At 35.0% G+C, this 23045-nt stretch overlaps 1 long non-coding RNA gene across 1 annotated transcript; it reads left to right on the forward strand.

The window, feature by feature from the left end:
- Positions 1-2073: 2073 nt before the first annotated feature.
- On the forward strand, positions 2074-22636 carry LOC121343961. Its single transcript, XR_005953772.1, has 4 exons — positions 2074-2161; positions 20511-20603; positions 20860-20885; positions 22157-22636. It is a non-coding gene; the product is annotated as an uncharacterized LOC121343961 (long non-coding RNA).
- The last annotated feature ends 409 nt before the right edge of the window (positions 22637-23045 follow it).

Raw genomic sequence — 23045 nt, forward strand, 5'->3', positions numbered from 1 at the left:
CGGGGTCGGCGCGGCGGGGCCGGGCCCGGCTGAGCCCGGTGCAGCGGGGGACGCGGCGGGGTCGGTGCGCACTCTCCGCGCTCCCTCGGAGTCCTACGGGGCTGCTGGCTCATAGGTGCCTGCCTCGGGAGCGCTGCGTGCTCCGGCTGCGCGTTCCACGTGTGTTTGTTTAAACAGCCACTTCCCCGTTCCGCCCCGAGCCAGGCGCCCTCCGTGTTTGCTCGTGAGCTGGTGGGGGTGGTGCAGGGCAGAGGTCGAAAGGCTGGGAATCGGGAGGAATGTCTTCGCAGAAGGGGTTATTGGGCACTGGAATGGGCTGCCCAGGGAGGTGGTGGAGTCGTCGTCCGTGGAGGTGTTCAAGGAAAGGCTGGATGTGGCGCTCAGTGCCGTGGTCTGGTTGACCACGGTGGTGCTGGCTCACAGATTGCACTAGACCAACCTCAAAGATCTTTTTCAACCTGATTGATTCTTGTGATTCTGATTCTTGTGATTCTGATTCTTGTGATTCTGCAAAGCGCAGCCTGTCGGGAGAAAGGGCATTAATCCAGGGTGATTTTCCCAAATCCGTTCTGCTAAGAGCACGCGTTGTTAGCGTGCTGGCGCCGTGTGGGAAGGCGGAGGGAGGGCGAAGGAGTGCCGAGAGGAGCCCCGGCGGCCGGGGCGGCGCGGCGCGCGCGGGGCGCTCTGCTCCTGCCCTGAGGGGCTCGGCTGCCAGACAGCTGCTCGGGCCGGAGCCCGCCCTGGGGCGAGCCCCGCCGAGAGTGGCTTTGCTCAGCTCTTGTGTGCATTAAGTCATCTTTGTTTTAGAATCACGCCGAAACAGCCAGGCACTGGTTCCAGTGCTCCTATTTGAAGCGTTTGTAATAAAACGCCAGAGCGACAGGGAAGAGAGCTGCATCTGGAAAATGCAGTGCCCGCAGTGGGTATTTAAACTGGCCTCTTTCTCTCTCTCTCTCTCTTTTTTTTTTTTTTTTTTTTTAATTGGAAAAGTTATTTTTACTACTCAAGTTTTCAAGTGCCTTTCAGCACAACACGGAATCGTGAAGAATTATTTTTGCTACAAAAGGGCAGGAACAAGGTGATCTAGTGGCTTATGAAAGACAACAAGCTAAAGATAATTTTCAAAAGTGACAGTTAACTTGGAATGTTACAGATTCCGCTCCTTGAGAACAAACAGAATTCTTCAGATTAAATCTGTGTGCTTTGACAGAGGGTGTGCTTTAAATCAAATTAAATCCTTGAGAATAAGAATATAAATGTATAACTGACCAGGTATTTATACATCTTGAAAAGGTCGGTGTAAAGTCAGTGGCATATGAATGATTGAAGTAACAGAAAACTTCAAGAGAGAGGAAGTACTTTTAGGACAGATGTTTAAATTAATATTTATATTCTTTTAAGGATTCAAAGTTTTGCATATATCTGAACTTATTAAAATACGCACACTTTAGGGGAAGAAAAAAGTTCAAATTTTTAATATTTTTATGATTGTATTTGTAGTGAGTGAAACTATCATCAGAGTGTTTTTCTGGTGTTTCAGGAAGGAAAGAACAAACGTATTTTAGCTTCATCGTGGAATTTTTCCCATGACTCCAGAAATCAATGTATATGTATTTATGTTGATACACAGTTACATGTTGCCACAAGTAGTCATTATCCGAAGCTTATGTTAATTTAAAACATGCAAACCACAAACCAGAATTGATTTGTAATAAGGATACAACTTCTTTCTGAATCACCTCTGACTTTGAAAGGCTAGTACTTCCTGTGTTTTTAGATAATTTTTTTTAATGGAATGTATTCCTTCAAGTTCATGATCAGATTCAGTGAATTTCTAAACACCTGATTTTGTTTAAAATTAACCTGAGTTTTTCTGTCTGTTGAGATGACTTAACAAAGTCTTACTCAGATAAGCTGGAACTGTGAGAAAGATGTGGAATTTCGTGTTTAAATTCAGTAGTGACTTGCTGGTTTATCTATATCTGTTTCAACAAATTAATGTATCTTTCTTTATTCTGAGAAGCGATGGGATAATGTATTAATAAAATTTCACTTCATTCTTTCCCTGAATTTAAGAACTTGGAAAGATGTCTGTGTTCTGCGCTGTGAAAGCTGAGCCCAAAGACCATTCAAAGGAAAATAATTGCAGAAAACAAATAAAGTAAGTGTTTCTCTCTTTCTGCCCTTGCTGAAAACACCAGTGTTTCTAAATAATAACATTGTATACTTCCTGTGCTGTCAGTTTTTTACTTCTCTGCTAGGAATGCCACTGCACATTCCAAACTGTTTTTTTCACAGGAATCTGCACTTTGAATTATGTAGATTTTAGTCAGTAATATGGGGTTGTGGAGTGCATATGAATTATTCACCTAAGGCTCTGTCTTTATTTTAAGCTTCATGTATCTTATTGTGGACTTGCTTTGAAAGAGGACAGGATTGTTTACAGGCTGAATTTATAATAGTCAAAGGAATAGAAGACATCAGACAGCAACCTGTTGAGCAGAAATTGAAATGTCAGGGCATACATCTCTTACATTTCATTCCTTTTGCCCATCTGAAAGAAACTGCAGACATGAGGAGCAAAAAATGATGTCACCAAGCCTACAGCTTTTCTTGGGCATAAGTTTTGAATAACATGGACATAACAGTGGTATGCATAAAGAATAAAATGGCAAAATCCAGTTTTAAAGGTGAATATCAGTAAACTTTGTCACAAAAGGACAATCAAAATACTTCTAAATCTTCAAGATAATAAACTGTTGGGGGAATTAATTCTGCAATTTAATACAACGAAAATTAAGAAAAGGAAAATGAAGCAGTACCTGAATTCTCGAATTAAATCGCATTTAGAGGGAAGCTGTGCCAACAGTAGTAGCAGTAAACTAAAACAGAGTAATTAAAGAGTGTCTGTGTTGAGTTTCCTTTTGTGCACCAAAATTTGCTTTTTCCTGTATCAAGAAGATTGTTTATAAACATACATTTAAAAAATTATATGTTTATATATATTTTATCTTTTTTTACTTGTAATGTTATGGTTTATATTATTTGCTTGGTTTTTCTCTTTCCTGGAAAGTTAAAAAGAGGCTAAATAGCCTCCACTTCTCCTAGGGCTTCTTTTCACTTTTCCCTCCCGCTTTATTATTCATTTTACTTTATGTTAATTGAATCACAGAATTCCAGAATAGTCTGTGTTGGAAGTTGAGTCCACAAGGATCATCAAGTCCAACTCTTAAGAAAATAGGCTGTACTGGGTTTGAATCTGCAACCTTGGCATTATTGGCTCTATGCTCTAACCACCTGAGCTAATCTCAGGGTATTTATCCCCTCTGACAATGATTGAATGATCATGTCCTCTTTAAAACTTAGTTTTAACTTATTTATCCTTCACATATACTCTCTTCTGGGTCCTCATGTCTGTACGGAGGACAGAAAAGGATTAAGCTCTGAACAAAAAAATCATGGTCTTGAGGCTGCCCTTGTTTCCACAGGTGGTTGCTCGGTGCATTTCTCAGCTCCATGGCCCCTGCTGGCTCTTAGAACAGCACCATGGAAGCTTGTCCTCACTTCTGACTTGGTTTTCTCTGTTGCCACAAGACTACAGTTGTATTGAGTCATAACCCATGTAGGTGTTCTCTGGTCTCCTGTCTCTAACAAAGATCAATAAAAGATTTTGGGGAAGAAATGGGGAGAAATCATATACTAAGATCTGTTAGCATATACTCCATTGCCATACAGAACTTTCTCCCTGCCATCATTGAATGTGGTGAAGGACTTTATGCATTGACATAAGCTAATACAATTAACCTTTCATTCCGTGAACACATGCAGATAATTCTGAGTCTCTGTAAGTGTTTAATATTGACAGTGGTTTGTGGTAAGGTATTCCATAACTTAGCCTGGCTTTGTGTGAAAAAATTAGATTGCCCTTAATTATGCAAAGAATTGCATTGTTTTGTGTATTTTGAGTTTGCATCCTCTGCTGCTTTTTTTTTTTTTTTTTTTTTTTTTTTTTTTCCCTCCAGCTCTCTAGCTGTTCTGTTATTTTTAAACAAGAACATTAGGCATCTGACTTTCAGGTTGAAATGATGCTTCAATTGCTTCAATATTCTAATCTTTTTATTATCTGCACAAAGAGCACTGGGGTGTGAGTCTGCTGTACCAGTCCCGTAAAACAAAGTCCTCCACTTCAAGTAGTTGCAGAACTAACACTTAGCAATACTAATGGGTCTGCATGCAATACATATGCAAGACCTGCATTCACTGGTTAAATAATCTCTTTCTATTTTAAAAAAGTGTACTCAACACTGATAATATATAATGAGGCTTGGAAAGTTAGAGGTGTGCTGTGTGCAGGAAAATATTGTGACTGGGTGCATTATTTTCTGTACTGCAAAATGGATTATCAGTATGTAGGTTCACCTTGAATAAGTAGCAGTAAATTACTGGGCAAGATTAAGGCAAGAGAAGTGCAGAGAAGTTCTGATGCTTTTAAGAGACGGGGCAAAGTGCTTCCAGTGTGAGGAACAAGTCAAGTTTTGTGGGTGACTGTTGTGATTCTTTTTTGATCTGATAACTAAGCAAGGAATAAGATAATTTAATCTTCTTAAGCAAAATCTTTCTGGCTATATCTGAGACAATGTGGTTCCATTTAGTTCAGTTATAGCAACTGCACGTTTAAATCAAGGATTGAAGGATTTTTCAGCTTCAAGTGATAATTTGTTATCTCCAGTGTGACGTGTTTGGCAGGAATTACAATCTACTATGGCAGAGAGAGGAATATGAGTGGGATAGCATTTCAAATATCAATGCCATTTGGCTTAATTTCTGAGACTACTCAGAGACTTACTAAAGGGGGTTTGTTTTGTTTTTTGTTTGCTAGTTAGTTTGGTTATTTTTTTTAAAAGCCACTAATGGCTTTGATTGAAAGTTTTTGGAGAGATTTTGCAACTTTAAGGTAGACAATTCTACTTAACCATTTCAAGCATCAAAAGAGTAAAATAAGGCATCAGAACGGCAAAAGCTGAGTGTAAATGGTGGAAAGAAAGAAAAAACCAAGCTGCCTGACAGATTAAAAATTCACATAAGCAAAACGAAAGGAAGTAGTAAGCTTATTAGAACCTCTCTGAATAATGAGTACATACATATCTTAAGGACACAGTAAATTACAGGAGAAGTAGAGACTGGCATGTTGATACAGCTTTAAACAAGTGCGTGAAACAAAGAAATGAGGAATTAAGGACGTTTTTATTTTGGAGACGTTGCTGTGGTTTCACTGAATTTCACTACCCATTTCTAAGCATCTCCTTCTTCTTAGTAATTTGGTTTTGGGTTTATTACCACTTTCTTTCCTTTATGGTTATTTTTCTCTATCACAAAGTTGGGCATTTTGGGTTGAGGATTCTGTACTTCCTTAGTGGGATAATAGGAGTAGTAGTAGGGGAAAGCAGTTGGCAAGGGATAAAAAAATTGATGATTAGAGGAATTGAACAAAGATTAATTGAGGAATGTGACTGGTACAACTAGCTAGCCAAGAGGGTTCCATTAGGGATGGAACAAAGAGGATCAAGGCAACACAAATTGTGTTAGTTCTATGGCTTAAGCAGAGTCTTGAAATTCTGAGTCACTATTTCTCTGCCTTAGGAAATTGTATGTAAAACATACTGTCAGAAGATGGTTTTAGTTAATGCTAGTAATTACACATATCCACTCACATGTGTGTCACAATACAGTCAGAAGTAAAATTATGTGAACATTTTTCTTGTAGTCATTCTTTTATGTACAGAATAGTTGTGCGCTTGGTGTAGATGAATAAACGCTGTCTCCAGCTGGCTATTCTTTAGAAAAAAGAAGGCAGTAAAGTAGTAAGTAAAGTTCAGATGGTTCATTTTTTTTGTCATGCACAGTTTAATTCATTTTCTGGCACAGTGTTTCTGCAAGATAAAAATCCAGTTAATAAATCAGATTTTTCTCGGCTGCTAAATTGTAAGTATATAATTTTATGGATGGATTGCTTTATAAACAATGGTCTGAAATATTTTGAGTAGTACTTAGAATACTCTCAAGGCCTCATCAGCTAGTATTTTATCTTTTTTATTCAATAAATGCTCATTAACTGTGCACATTTGTCCTACATTCTTTTACTGTGGTTTTTGTCTAGCATTATTAAAGAATGTGTGTAATGTAACTAGAATCCTCTTGGAGGTTACTGAAATGCAACTGCTTTTTCTTTCAGAAATAGTATGGCTATTGTGTACTAACAATTCTGTTCAGTTATGTTTTTAGAGTATAAAAAAAGAAGAATGTGTCTGTTTTTGAAGTATAGAAGGAATTCAAGTAAGCATAAAGTAACCAAGTGATCTGGAATTTGGCTAGAATTCTAGGAGCAAATGCCAGCACTTAAAAGCCTTGGATAGCTCTTTCTGGTTATGTTGAAAGGGAACATTGGTCAAGCATGCTCTGCATTGGAAGTATTCCTGGTAAAACATCAGGTTTTCAATATTGTTCTTTAATCAACAGTACTGAGCTAATTAGGGTAGAACTGATGATGTAAATAGTTAAAATCAAAGTGATTTTGATGTAGCTAGACAAAGGAGAGACTATGGGCTAATATGCCCGGTTTCTTCTTTTAATGAAAAATTAATGATACATCATGGCACGGTAATGCTAGTACACAGAATATAACTTCTTTTCTACAGTAATGATTTATCTTTCAAGTTGCTCATTTCTCTCCTCTTATGTCATTATTAATTTTACTCTCAGGCTGATTCCAATAGATGTTTTCTGTTCTTCTTGATCCAATAGATGTTTTCTTTTCTTCTTGAGTGTAGGAGTTGCTGATAATGACAGGGATAGTGTTGTGCCCTGCTTAATGGCTATGGAAATGCAATTTTTAAAAAACTTTGAATTATTCATAAGCGGTTTCTTATTTGATTACATGTGCTCTGACTAGAAGATTTAAACAGGAATAAACAGTCTGCCTTAAAATAAGTAAAATTCTGTTAAGAAGTTTGATTTAATATAGAATGACTGAACACAGGCCCTAGTGAAAGATGAAAAAAAAGCCTTCCAGTTGTTCATGTTTTGAGTTGTGGCAGAGATACGCATTTTAAACAAATGACAGAAATTTAGCAACTTGTGTGGTGAAGCACTGACTGCCTTACTGTTACTGAGAGATCATTTCAAATCATGAAACAGTGTAGAAAATTCTTTGATTGAATCAGTAGTAAGCCTCTGAACTTAGAGCAACTGTGCAACTCTGCCTCTGATTTTACCCAGCTCTCTCACTTATTCCCATTTCCAGTTCTTTTTGCTCTGTTATTCTCTCCTGCAATCGGAATTATTCTTACCCATATATTTGTTTATTTCCTACTTCATATTCCTCAGGTCTTCACATCTGATGATGTGTCTTTCTTCTCCTTTTCATCTACTGCCCCAACCCTTCTGTCCTACCAAGGCTTATACAAGCATTTTGTTTTGAAAGTAATTTACATATTCTTCTGAATTATGTGTTATGTCAGGTTTCTAAATTAGTCACACTAACCATTCTCTTTTCATTCTCCAGAGCGATGGAAGAAAATGTTAGATTGTTCTTTAGGTTCAATGGCAAAAATTTATCCCCTTTGTCCATTTGAGTAATGTGGAGAGTGATAGGCCCAAAACCCCTTCAGTACCTTTCCTGGATGTACTTTGTAAGCTCTTTAATTCAAATATGGATGTTTGGCACCTGCCATCTGGACAGAACAGTGTCTTTGCAGTTTACAGTTTTGAAAGTCCTTCCCCTGAGGGATGATAGATGTCCTGCTTCATCCCAGAGAAATGTTGTATGAATGAGATCTGAAATTAAAACAAGAAAATCGTGGTTGGGCTGTCAAGCATACACAAAAGCGGTTGGTGAATACACCAGCTTTAAAAAAAACCTTATGACTGGAAAGAGTATCTGTTTGCTAAATACCTTGGAAAACCATTGATCACTTACCTTCAAATTTGCATGATTATGCCCATGTTCATATGTAGGTTGTGCCTTATTTCAAACATATGCTCTAAGTTCTAACTCATTGTACACAGTTTATATTCGAAGTGCAGCACATCTTGTTTTGGCCTTGGGTTTCAGAAGCTGTTTTTTCACGTTAGGATCAGCTAGTTGTCAGTGTGTTTATCCTTTTATCCAGAATGAGTGCTCCCAAAGAAATGATATCAATTACAGGTTGTTTTTTAGCAGCAGAGGAGCAGCATTTGTCAGAATGAATCATTAACAATAGTTGGAATGCACTCTTTTCTTCCTGCCTCTTCTGGAAACCTTACTGAATTTGAAGTATCCTTAATCTGAGCATATACTCAGGTAGATCCATCTTCATTGTGAGTAAAGAGGTGACTCTTTGTTCTTTTCAGTGGCAGTTACTGACATCAAAGCTCATTCTGCCCTTTGTATTTTTGTACCTCTCACCATACTGTTGCTTCTCTTTGGCAATAACAGATACAGATGCTCAGGCTGCACTATTCAAGACAGCTTTTTCAGCTGCAGTTACAATAGTGGGTACCTACTGGTATTAGATGTTTTCTTATACAAACACTAACAAGTTGCTAGTAGAATTTCTTGTTTCTTTGTAATTCTGTTCAGTGCAAGATTGGAAAATTTACTGTAGCCTTGAGTAGAATTCTTACTGTTCATAACAATTAAATAAATTCCTCTTTCTTTTCCATTTTAAAAATTTTTCATATTTTCTTGGCAAGAATTCTCTTGCATGGTAATTAATAAGATATTTAAGTGAAGTGAATTTTGGTCAGTTTACCATTGGATAGCAGTATAAATTTCCTTCATTAAAGCTGATACCTGCTGCAGATACATGACCAATAGATGCTGCACAAATCAGAAGAATCTTACTGGAACAGAATAGCCCTGATCCTCCACTTTGAGAAAGGTGTCTTTCCAAGGTTTAGGTATATATTTTTGTTTTCTATGAGCATATAATTCTTTATCATTGTATTTGGAATAAGAAAAGACACAAAGCTATAAAAGGCAAGCACAACAATTTATTTTAAATCAATTAAATTCTGTGCTTTGGTTTGAGTTTTTTTTTTAATGGATTAATGCCTTATGTTGATTAAATGGGCCAGGTAAAGCACAAAAAACCACTTCGAATTTTGAAACAAGAAATAAATGTATCTGACAGATTTTACAGATGATACAGCATCAAATTAATCCCATATTTGTATATAGGTTATGTAAATAAAATTTAATAGTATGCTGCATAATATGAAATATGGAACCTAAGATGCACATAATTCTGTTTATGGAGTTACACAGCTGCTGCTTGTAATTAGCTGCCTAGGGAACCTCTGTTCAACAATCCTTTTTAATGAGTGTTTTTAACAGTTTGATTCCATGGTAAGAGAAGAACTAGATATAGAATATCAAATATAACTAAAATACAAATAAATGAAGATTCCTAACAAAAATTAGGTATAGATTGTGTATGTATGTGCAAGCACATATGTATATGCTTTTGAATATTTTTTTAAATATACAGTGATTTTGAAAGCTCTTTTGCAAACACACTGTTCAGTGTTTCAAATAATAAATAAACAAAAAAATGATGATAGCTTTCTTGCTGCTGCAGTGTAGTTTCTTTCCCATAAAGTTTCTTATTACAATAGAAAATAAAATAATTACTTTTTTCCCCCGGAATTTTAAATGTGACTCACTGTTTTAATGATGTTTTCCTGTCATCATGGTATTGTTGAAATTTAAGAAACTACAGAAATACACCTTCTTTAAACATTTTCTGGGTCACTTCTAATTGACATATTGTATTATCTTCTTTTCTGTTTTCCAGTGTTATGTATTATTTGGATTTGTTTGTGCAAAAGGAAAAGAATTACTATATTTTTATTAAATGTCTCTAGCTTACTTCTCTTTAAATAGAGAAAGTAGCATTGTTTTCCTCATGAGAGTTTTTGACATTTAGATAATTTGTTTCTGTTGTCCCCTTCACTTCTGTTTTTTATGAGCTACTACTTCCAGCCTTTTTGTAAGATAAAAGTAGGTACTTCCATCCTGTAAATAACATGTCAGTATGTAGAACAGCGTCTCCTAGGAATATTGTTCTTCAGTAATTGTAACTTCTTGTTTTGTTGAACCTTTTAATTTATTATACTCTGTCTGAATTACATAACAAAAACTTTAAAAATTATTAGCTTTTTTCTATTCATCTTTATAGCATTTGTTTTCTCTGTGATGAACATATCCTCATCAGTGAAGAAAACTTTATTGTTGATAATTCATTTTCAGGTAGGATCCCTTAGACTGTCCAAAGTATGCAGCAGTGGTTCAGCCATGGCTTTTGATGCCATAAATTTTAATGTGGAATTTAACAAGCAGAAAAAAACCGCATGTTTTGCCAGGTGGTAAACTACAGGAAATTCAGGACAAATAATGGAAGAATAAATGCTGTAATTACTAAATAACTGAGGTGTCAAATCTGTATAAGTAGTTAGTTAATTGTAATTACAGTTTGGTTTAGCAAGAGATATTTGGAGATACTTATGTTACTTAAAGGAGAAAACAGTTTGGAATTGAGGTTTAATTTTGATTTTAATTTTGAGGTTTTAAATTTTGTTTTTAATCCAAATCCAGTCATAATCAGTAAAATACATATTATAGAGACCTAAGATGAATGATAATGTTTAGGAAAAATTCTTACAGGATTCTGTTAATCTGTTGAAAATTCACTTGTCCACTTACTTTTTAACATTCTGGTCTAAGGTGTAGTGGTATAACCTTTAAGCATGCCATTTAGAAATTTATGCTAACTTATAATGGTGATCCATATTTTAATTTTCCAAAAGTTAATCCTGTCATAAGACAGTGCTTCCCAATTACTCTAATAAGAAAGTTACAGTTGTTCTCTTCATCCTCAATGTGATGCTGACCCTGTCTGGCTGGTATCTTGGCACCATTTAGACTCTGGACTATTTCCATGTAGTTGAAAGACTTGTCTCAGTTTCTAAGCTTGTTTTCAGAGTTGAAGCATAAAGTTTTAAAAGGGAAAAATGGAGAGAGAGAGAGCAAAAATATAAATTATTTAATTTCTTATTTTGTATGCGTTGCCCTTGTATGGGTGAAGAAGTTAAGACAACTGTAGATAGTACGCCATACTATTCCTTTTGCAAGCCTTATTTATCCTTGTGTTTTAGATAATCAGATGTAGCGTGTATTCCACATATAGTTTGTTTACATTTTTGATGCTGTAATTGTAGTTCTCTGGAATAGTGTTTCAGAAATAAATGGAGTATTAATTCAAACCCTGTGGTGTGAAAGAGCAAAACTACTAAACACAAAAAATAGTAGAAGACCCACTGTTATTCTTACATGAGTTCCATTTCAGACTCTAGCTGAATCTTACTAATATTTTTCCAGCCTGTGCTTTCTGTTATGATCCTGTTTTCCTCCTCCTTACTCAACTGATACTACTATAATTTGTTCTGACCACTGTTCCTGTGAGCTTACTCAGAAAGCATACTAGCTTAATTTCTACCAGCTTTTGTTTTCTCTTATGCAAGACCTGCTTATTGTCCTTCACATTTCTTTCTGCTATCCCTCCTCTTCCTAAGTTGTCTGTTTCTTCACTGAAGAGAGGACTTTTTTTTTCTGCTTTATTCTGTTCAGTTTCCATTTCTTTTCATGTGTATTTCATATCTCAGAAATACTAGACGACCAGAAATTCTTACATATGTTAATCAGTCTGTAAAACTAGTTCATTTTCCCACAAGGGTTTTACAGGTGACTGGACATGGCAGTTGGGGTGAAAATGGTGGGGCTGTGTTGACAGTTGGACTGGATCATCTTGAAAGTCTCTTCCAGCCCTGATGGTTCTGTGATGTATGAATTTTACATCAGATCTTGGCAATTTAAGTAGAAGTCCTAATCTAAATGTACAGGATACCTCAACAAAAGAAAGAAGACAGTGTGTGAGTTTAGGAGAAATAATTCTGCCTACAATTGTAGATTCTAGCAAATCCTATCACCAGCTCTTTAACAATCTACTGATCTACAGCAGCCAGAAAAAAAAATATTTGCAACTAATAAGTTATGTGTAATATTTAACTTGGTGATCAAAGAAGTTAAACCTAAAGTCCTAAAATGCCATGCTTATGATTTTGTGAAGTAGCTGTCATTGCTGACAGCTTAAAAATGCAGTTATATCACCATTACAATTTTGTTAAGATAAACAGAAATCTGCTAGCAAACTGCTTAATGGACCTGGATTTATCACAGTGTTCTCAAAAACTAGCAAGGTATGATAAGCATTTTCTTATGTAATATGAAACACATACATTTTGTATTGCTGGCACATTGAAAGCTGGGAAACATTTCACCACCTTCCAGCCAGCAAGTATATAAAGCAGTAAGATAAAATCATTAATAATCAAGTTCAGGAGAGAGATTACACAACCGCTAGTGAAGTAATTCTCATTAAAGCAGTTTTTCTGGATAGGATGTGCCTCACAGAACAGGAATGTCACTTTCCCAGAGCATGTCAGCAATGAGTAGTAATCCTGAACGTGAGCAAATTGGAGCAAGAGTTTCTGATTAATTTTCTTTGGGGCGGGGGGAATCACCATTTTTTCTAGAATCTTAGATGTGAAGCTGTGTGGGAAAAAAATCAGTAAAATAATAAAATAGATGAAGCACAGGCCTTTTAGTTCAAACTCCACTGATAAGCAATAAAAAATAAAGTATTTTGAGAGACAAAAAAAAAATTAAAGGAAGTAAGTTCTATTTGTTTAGCTGGAGAACATTGATATATTTCCTTACACAGTCCTTAAAATGTCAGTAACATAAAAATCTAAGAAAGGATTAATGATGAATTATTTTAATGGGAAAACGACCACATTTGCCATATCAATATCCCAGTCACACAGACTTAGAGGCTTAAACTGGTCTTATTTTTCATGCTCCAGTAACATACCTGTTTATACTGTTATGGCTCCTGAGCAGAACAGATATGTAGTAGTTGCTTGTTGAGAAACAATGTAATCAGCTTAAAAGCATTTATATTTTCTTCTAATATATTTGGCTACAGTACTGTAACACTGAGTGTGAAGATTTGCTTTCAGTCAAGTTGTAAACTTGGGAAATTTTTTTCGTATCTGTGAACAGTTTTATTTCTGTTCTTATACAACTTAGTATTTTTTTATTTACAATTTTAAATTGGGTATAATATTAAATTCTGTCTTTTTGGATTATGGGGCTTTTTCCCCTAATTTGGGAGTTTGTTCATTATTTAATCCATTTCATGCTCTTTTTTTTTAAGAAAATAAAATCAAATGCTGTGGCACAAAACAGTAGTCCTTGAAACAAAATGACAGCAGCTAAATCACTAGGAACCAGTTTGACTTGACATTATGATCAATATGCTGGAGCTCATTTGTGACAGGTGTGGTCCTTTTGTTGCTTGTATAGGCAGATTATGTGTTTAAATGAAGTAGAAAATTATACGTTGTAATTTATAGTTATTGCTAGTAATTACTGTTTATTCCATTGCCATGACTCAGAAATCCATTTATGATAGGAGTTAAATACAGAAGATGCTGATGCCTGAGAACATGTGTGGAGTGAAGGTTAAGCCATATTTTCTAATTTGTTGTTTTTTCTTAGTTTAGCATTTGACTTTTAGCATGTGTTATTTAGTAGCATCTCATTAGTTGATGTAACTTGAGACTAATTCTCAGTGTGCTATGTACAGCTGGATACTGAGCTATCCATTTATCTTATTGTCCGTACAAAAACAGGGTGTAGCATATTGTTCAACTGAGGGACAATCTCTGAAATCAGATCTTAAACTAGCAGTTGTAGCAAATAGAGACCATATATTTGTTGTTGCCTAAACTATGCTGCGTTGGTGATCTTGCCGTGAAGCGTTTCCATTGGTCTTAAGTTTAATATGTTTGTTACAATTTCATAGCACTATAGGATGGTTTGGGATGGAAGGGATCTTGAAGACCATCTAGTTCCAACCCCTTGCAACTGAATTGTTTTACATCATTGGAAGTGGATATGGTGTTACCATCTTTTTCTTTAATTTTCAGTTAGACTGTAAGATGTTTTCATAAAAGAAGTTAAACTATAAAAGAATCTTCAGTCTTATGATTCTCTCCTGTCACTTTTTGTGTATTGTCTATTTCTCACTTTGATCCCATTTTGGTCATTCTGAAAGAATATTTTTACCTTACACAGTCTTTAAAATTTTACCTATGCTTTTGCTGTTAAATTACTTTTTGTATATACCTTAGTTTTTTTAATTTCCTTTGAATGTTTATATATGAAATGCTAAATTAAAAATTACTATGAATGGGCATGCTTTCACATATTTTTGGTATGTTTTTTCTTGGTTGCTTTTAGTTTACTTTTCTCTGATGGAAAGTTCATGAACTCCCTGGTTTTTTCAAAAATATGGGATTTTTTTACACATATGCCAATACATTTTGGAAACAAATTATGTGATTATAAAAGCAGATGTGTATTTGCATTAGGGTGGGATTTTTTTTAACAGCGATAGATCATATGTGTAAATGTTTTCAATATTTCAGAATAAATTTTAGTGAATGTATCTACTTTTATGTGTGTATGTATCTATGTCTATGTAAGCATATGTAACTCATGTATATACATACCTCGTATGTATATACATACCTTTTATGTTAAGCTGTTTTATAAAATCTGTAGGTTAGTGTTGTGAGAAAATACTCTCCATTACCAGTTTATTGTTGCAGATTATTATTTTAGATCTCTCAAAGAATCACCAGCAAAGGTGGTAACCACGGCAGGTTTAATATTTAGGTGACAGTGCAACAAAGTTCATCAGCAAGATTCATTCTACTTATTCAATGGTTAAAGCACACACAGGAAAAAATGGAACCTAAAATCAATCTACCTAAAACTAAAACTAAACTAAAAATCATCTGTGTGTAGGCTGGAGATGGAAAAAGGGCAAGGATAGGAAAGGATTAAGGATAAAAATGAGTAAGAGAGACAGTCCTGTAAGGTCCCAATTTTCAGACTAGACCACTTGGCCCAGACTTGACCAATGATTTAAGCCTAAATGTTTTAACAGCATTTAAACGTAATAGCACATTAAACTGACATTTAAATAATCTATGAAAAGATTCTATATCATTTACTGCAAGCACAACAGTAATTCGCCTCAGGTCTAGCTTCCTTACAAACCTAAATTACTTAATCTAAGAGACCAGCATTAGTAGTACATTTGCTTTAGCTTATTCACACCTGCACCCATGCAGACCTGAAGGTGTATGTACAAAGTAATCACTTGTGAAAAATTTCCCTCAAGGCCTGGGAAATACTCACATTGGATGCTTTTGCATCTTCTCAACAGGCTGAGCCTCAAGGAGTGGGGTTACCAGCCCAGGATCCATTGTCGTGTTCACTGGTCCTCCAAATGACTTGCTGAGAGTGCCCCACTCAGAGGAATTTGCTGATCACAGACCACTGCAGGCTAGAAGATCTCAGAATTAGTCATGAGGTTACAAAAGACCTCTAAGATTGTCACCTTCAACCTCTGACTGGTCACCTCCTTGTTGCTAGACCATGGCACTTAGTGCCACATCAGGCTGTTTCTTTAACACCTTCAGGGATGGTGACTTCACAAACTCCCTGGACAGTTAATTCCAATGAATTCCAGCCTAACTGGAAATCTGTTCTGAGAAGAAATTCCTTCTGAAAGGACAGGTGTGCTTGGGACCACTCTTTCTAAGAGTCACAAGAGAATTGGCTTAAGTCATAATGATCTTCAATCTTGACCACAATTCAGGTAGTAACTTCAGTTACAAAAATGTTGTTCCACTGAAGTTGTTTTTCAGACAAGAAAAATAAGTTTCCAAAGTGGTTTGTGCTACACAGCACAAGTTCTTGGGAGCAGACAGTATTTCTAATAAGCTCAAGAGCTTAGTCCAGGTGCTGTTTGTCAAGCCTGAGCATTTCTGAGATCACATTGCAGCCAGGGGGAATGCACCACCACACTTGCTCAAAGTTGTTTGCTTACTGCATAAGAAAGACATATTTTAAACGATACATTTTAAAAAATGAAAATGGGAATGACATGCAACTTGCAATTACTTTTCTTGACCCTGAGAGAAAATCTTTATCTTAACTTTAACAGTAGTCACTGGCAAAAGAGGAAAGAATAATATTATTGGAAAGGGAAATTAATTTTGAACTGGCATAAGAATCTGCTTATTTTCAAATTTGCTGAGGGTTTTGGTTTTTTTTTTTAAACAATACTATATTGTTGTTGGGAAAGAAGTAATGGCTTCTACTGTCTTTTAAATATTTTAAGTTATTAAACTGGTACAAGAATGACTTGGTACTCTGTGTATGTGGAGAATAACCTGCTCTAAGAGGTGATGGACTATCTGTTAATTATTTCTTCCTTTAGAAGAAATAACTTTTAAATCAAGGGAAAACTTGATGCAGGCACAGCTATAAAAAGTGATTGTTTTCTAAATTAATAAGAAATCATAGACCTGTAAGACTACTAAGTTAGCCTCTGAGGAACACAGAAAGCAGAAGTAGTATGTACTAAACACTAAGAAAAATGTATTTCCTGCCCTCCATGCACAGTCTCTCCCAGTCACCGGAATTAATATTCCTAACAGGCAAACACAGCCATGCAGTCCCGGAATGATTAGATAAATAATTGGATACAGAAGTATAAGTCAATACAAATGAATTTCCATTGACTTCCTTTACTCTTTATTTGCATGAACAATTTAGATAGTGAATTTATATTCTAATGGTCAAGTCTAAATGGCTTTGAGTAATGTTTTATTTATAGAACACTTGGTTGCCCATAAGGTGAGTTAAAGTGCAAATTGAGGTCAGGATTAAGACTGACTGCTTCTGAGCTGGTAGAAGCGTTGGTGGCCAGGTCTGGGTATATACAAACAAAGTGTATGCTGGTAAGAGGAGTTTTGCTGCTGTACCTCAGACTGTCCCCCATATGTGATGAGTCAGAATTTGTTCTTGGAATCTGAAGAAATGTTTGCAGTTCTGGAGTCAAAACCAAATTGGATAACATAATGATGACAAATCTCAATCCGTGAAGTATTTGGTCTTGATTTTGAAGAGGTGTATCAATGTATGAGTGGGCTATGTCCTAGGCAGCTTCCTCTAAATACTGAGAAGCATTGTTGGAGTATGATTGATATGATGAACTGGATCTACTCAGGAAGAGTTATTTTGTGAACACTGAAAGCTGAAGAGGTGTTTGTAAAATCAACAGTGATTTTGGTATACATGATGCACTTTTTATATTACACATGAGGTTTACTTCCTATAACCTAGCTTTTTTCCTAAATTCATCTTTTTGTTTTCATTTCATTTAAGTCTGCTTGGAGTAACAACAGAACTGAAAGAGGAACATGAAACAATTCTATCATTTAACTAATCCTCTCTAGCAATATTAGAACTAGTTATTGATAAGTTAATCATATCAGTAGTGATCTGTAGATAATGCCAGTTGCTCTTCAGACATCAAGTGGGCTAAGGCTTTGTGGCAGTTAATATTAGAAATAATTCATGTTAGTTTAAATCCTCAGTTGCATTTAATTATAGATTTGTTTTGATTAATTTAATTGCATTTAATTATATTATATTATTATCTCTGTTAATCTGCCATTTGAAATATGCAGCAGAAGTTTTCTGCACTGCACAGAGTTATCAAAAGTTTTGTATTTGTAATCATACAGTCTTTCATTATTTGTTGGCCATTGAGTAATCTTCTCCAATTTTTGAGACAGCAGTGAGAAAAACTATGCATCTCTGTCTTTGCAGATAATATTATTTGCATTCATTATTATCACAATAGATAAATAGTTTGTGGGTGAATTACACTGCAGATCCATCATCATTACACTTCAAAGCATAATGGGACAGAAATTTGGCTCTTAGCCATCATAATGACATGGCTTAACTAATGTGATCAATCTTGAAGCAAATTGAATCAAAATTTTCTTTCCCCAGGTAATAGAAGTCCCAAGGTATGTTCTAGGCAGCTGATAAGATAAATTATTAAATACTTTTTTGTGCCATCCAGGGATTGCAAATATGCTTTTTTTTGTACCTTTCGCAGAAGGAGATCTAAAGAGCAGCTTGTTAATTTTTTCTTTCTTTGGGTTTTTCCATTAGTGTATCTTCTCCAAGATAGTGAGTGCTAATTCCAGTAAAATATCCTTATAAAAGGGAAGCCACCTCTTCTGGAAGTGCAGTTTTGTTGAGTTTTTTGGACTTTGCTACAAACCTTTCCAAAATTCAGGCCTGCTGAAAACTGAACCTCTTCTTACTTACTTAAATAAAGAAGAAATCATATGGAAAGGAGCTGTACTGCAAGAGTATAGTATATGTATTGCATATATGAAAGCTAACATACGAGGCAGGAGGTATCCTGCTGCTTCATATTAAGAAAGTTAAAGTTAAGCCACTTTCCATTACAACTATAGCATTTCTGTCTCAGAAATAGGTTCCGTGCAACTGAGATGATGAGTTTAAGAATGGAGTGAATGAGGAGTGTAGGACTGGGAGTCATTCAAGGGACAAGAAAAAAGGAAGACAGTGGGTGATAGAGAGTCACTCGATTTGAGGGGGCAGCAGTAGTGACAGAAGTTGGAAGAATGTAGTTTGCTAGTCAGAATGAAAGGAAGTAGGCGACAAGAACTGAGGTGTGATAACAGAAACAGAATGTAAGAGACAGATTTGTAGTGTTCTGGAGATTGAAATAGAACAGCCTAGGCAAAACAAACTTGAAAATACTGTATTTCCTTGTGATAGTTCTTGTGATTAACTTGTGCGAGTACCAAGAGTTTCTTACCTATCACTAAAATTCAATTTTTTTCTTCATTTGAGAATCTTTTATTTCTTACTAACTCATATGCTTTATCACTGTGTGTCTTGCCTTTAGGTGCACCCAGCCTCTTACAGATGAGATGGCTACTGACCAGTTGTAAATATATTTATCACTCTGCTTAGGAAGGGATGACTTCTCTTCAGAAGTCATTCAGAAGACTGACATTCAGAAGACTGACATAGGAAACAAATGCATTGTTGGAATATATATTAGCTCAAGTCTTTCTGGTTCTGTCACCATTTTACAGACACTAAGATCATGAAGATTGCAAAAAATCAGTTGAAACACAGCCAGCAAAATGGAAAAAACTGTTTGTGGGTTGGTTGTTTTGGGGGTTTTTTTAGTCATTCATTTTATATTTCATTAGGAGGTCTTTAATAATTTCAGATCACTGAACACTACATTTCTGAACTTTCCAGATATTGACTACTGGACAGTTAATAATCTCAATATAACCTATTTTCTTTCCAAATTAACAGCACTGAAACTGCTATAAGTATAAAATTCCTGGCATGGAGTCCATTGTGTTATTTGATTCTGAAAGTAAAAAAAGATACAATATGTTTAATACTGTTTAAACTTTCTCTTAATATGAAAATTTAATAAATTTGTTGCACTATGTTGAAATATGTTCATTGTATAAAGAATATTTTGTTTTATAAAGAACTCTAGAAGTGTCTCAAACTCCTCAGCAATGGAATATGCCATTTAAAATTTGAAAAAATTTAGCAGCCTTCTCAATGCAATTAGAGAAATGAAGTCTACACAAAGTCTTAGATAGTTGGTTTTAATCAGTTGCTAATATTGAGTTATTAGTGCGAAATTATTAATTTTATTAACCAGAGACAATCACTTGATCTTTACACACATTTTACAGACTGTATAAGACTCTGTAGATGAGATTTCTCCATGTGCATCTAGAAAGGTGATGAAATTTTTAAAGTTCTAAATGGCATATACCTTTGATGAAGAGTTTGAGATTCTGCTAAGACTGATTTTAAAACAAAACTGATTTTATAAGGCTTACTCTACTGGAGAAAGGTGAAGTCAAAAATATGTCCATGCTTCCTTGTAAGATGTACTGACCACAAAATCAACTTCATTCCTTGTTGAAAAGGTGCAAAGTATGTCATGCCTTTCTAACACTGCAATCCAAAAAACATTCTCTTGTAGGAAAAGTATAAACAACAAATATACAGAAAAGCGGGTAGTTAAACATGAATTACTACTATAAAACTGTTAAGCTTAGTGCAGATTTCTTGCTTGTCTTAATTAGTTGCTGTAATGAACAGTAATTATAGAAAAATAGAAATTGGAACTGCAGTGATTGAAAACATGTATGACAGATACATGGAGATGCTGGCAATTTGGGTTGTTTCAGTTTGCTATTACTTCTGGTAATTACCTCAGCACACTTGAAAAAGCATCACCAAGTATGACAAAAAGAAAAATTTATCATCATCACATTAAAGATTACATTCTCTAATGCTGAAAGCTACATCGGTTTTTAGGAAATAGAAAATTTTATGTCTAATTTTAATGTCTGTGTCTAGTGGTCCCTTTTTAACCTGTGCTTAACTTTCCATTCAGGAAAAGGAGCCTGAAAGAATACATAGAGATTTTGAAACAAGAAGTGTGAAATAAATCCTTTTCCTGCTCAGGCCCCCAGCTGTGCAACATGATGTAAGTTATTTAACCGTTTTGTCTCTTTTTTTTCCTATGTAGACAATGAAAACATACTATATTCTGTTTAATAATGCTTTGTTTTGATTAAATTCTTTACAATCATGGTGAAAATTTAATTTTAAAGTCAAATTTAATTTAGTAGATACAAAAGATGTTAAAAGACATAAAAGATGTTTCAGAAAAAATTATCAGTTGAACCTTACTTCATTACTTTTTCAGCTAAATATTAATTAGACTTGTAATACTTTGACAGATTATTCCAGCTGACCTAACCTTGAGGTATGTGTGACTGTTTATTGTTACTTTCTTTGCATTGTTAGTTTGTGCTTTTACAATATTGTCAGCATTTAGAAAGTAAATGTTCTTGTTGGCTGAAGTTCTGTAATCTTCTTGTGTCGTTTAAATAATTTAATCCTTTTGGAGTTGTCAAATTCATATTTCAGTGCTTAAGTCTCAATGGTCTGAAAGGATCTAATTGTTAGTGGATCCAGGAAAAGAAGTGATCTCACAGGAGAGAAATCAACAAATTCTGATATATAAGTTATAGAGAATATGGGGAGATACCAGAGTCCGTAGAAGAAAAGAAACATTTAATTCTCTGTATGAATCAGAAAAGTCTTGTCAAGTTTCAGTTCAGTGTCCACGTTAACACAGTATTAGCACAGAATCTATCTCATAAATACAATCTTTCAACTGATATATGTTACAGTATGATTGGCATACACCCATAGTAACTTAAGAAAATAGGTAATAGAATTTTTAGAGGAATTTCTTGACTACCTAGATTGGTGAAACCCCCTCTACAAAAAAAGAGGAAATAAATAAGTTGTTTAAGAACAAGAAGTGGGGATTTGGAATCCTGAGGAGCCTGCATTTGAAGGAAGTGTTCATAGCTGTAATGATTCTCAGTTATCTAAGACAGGTGTTACCTCCATGTGTGCTGGGAAAGCCATTCACTGAAGTCCTCACTGTAATAAAGTATCAATTGTGATCAGTATGTTATTTGAAACTTGGTTTTTAGTGTAACTTTGTTTTCCATACATTAGTATTAGTACAAATATATTTTGACATGATTTCTGTCTTCATTCTTACATTACTATTGTAGGAACATAAGGACTTGGGGAGTAGGTGTGAGCATGAACTCCTCTAGAGTGGGTGTGAGCATGAACTACGTGAGAATCTTGCTTTGAGTCATGAACTAACCTTGAGTCTGCTTGTGTTCTTTTTGATCACTGTCTTTTCCTGTTTCTTATTCCTTCTGTTGCAGGAAGGCCTATGTTGCTTTAGCTTTGCTTTTATCCTGCCCAGTAGTCTTCCAAAAGGAATGAACTTGAAATTTTTGTCATTTATTCATTAGTAATTATTTTTAAAGAATTTTAAGTTTAGATTTGTCACATCAGTCATTATTCTTTTTTAAGCATTTGCAGTTATTTCTGTGTTTTGCAGCTGAAAAAGCATTTATGAAAATTAAGTAATTAATTACATTTTAAGGTAGTTGTGAAAATTAGTCTCCTTTCCTAACTATAGTCCTTTTCTTTTCATTTGTACAGACGTAAAATACATGATGTCAGCACAACTGTGTTTGCAACTGTCACCTGTTTCAAAGAATTTTGTAAGAATTAACTCTGGGGGTTTGCCTTAAGTACTTTTTCTAATACTGTTAGCTTGCTTTCTAAATGTAGTTGTATATCTTATAAAAGTCTAACTCCTACCTGCAACTTCATCATTAGGGCCTAATTAATGGTTTAGTTTTATATTAACATTATTTTTAAAATGTGTAAAGTATTTTATAACAGTGATTTCACGGAGCATTGATAATGCAAACTGCTCATAGTCTTTACAGGCTGAACACTCTTTTTAAAAATAATTCACTCTGTCATTTTCCAAAAGCTCCTTAGTTTGATTATATTTTCAATGTGCCCATTTTGTGTGGTTCAGTCACCTGTGTAAATAACAGCTTTCTCAGAACTGAAATGAGCAAATAATTACTAACAATTTTGTATAAGCATTATTTTATTCAAAATAGATTTTCACAATTTTACTCAAAAACATGAACCACGAGAAGACTAAAGTACAAATGGTATTCAACAAATGCTCTTACTTCAAGTAACTGTGGTTATGCTACAATGCCTGCTACATCTTGCTGATCACTATACTGTCTTAGCATTTAAGAAAATTGATATTGTCTCTCTTACTGCATTCTTTCAATGGTTCCAGTTTACTTTTTAGTTATGCATTTATTTATTTATTTAGTATGTAGTCTGTAGGAAAACAAGTTAAATTATACATTCTACTTTTTTTTCTGAAAACAAGAGAATTCATAGTTTTTCCAACTTCCCAGGGCTAAATTGACAAATGTGGGCCAGTCAGATTGAACTCTTCATCATTGTTTGTTGGGAGTTTAAAAACAAAACTAACTAAGCAAAGCCAAAAAGACCC

Source organism: Onychostruthus taczanowskii, unplaced genomic scaffold (assembly GCF_017590055.1).
Source record: "Onychostruthus taczanowskii isolate IOZ18803 unplaced genomic scaffold, ASM1759005v1 scaffold108, whole genome shotgun sequence".
Taxonomy (NCBI): Eukaryota; Metazoa; Chordata; class Aves; order Passeriformes; family Passeridae; genus Onychostruthus; species Onychostruthus taczanowskii.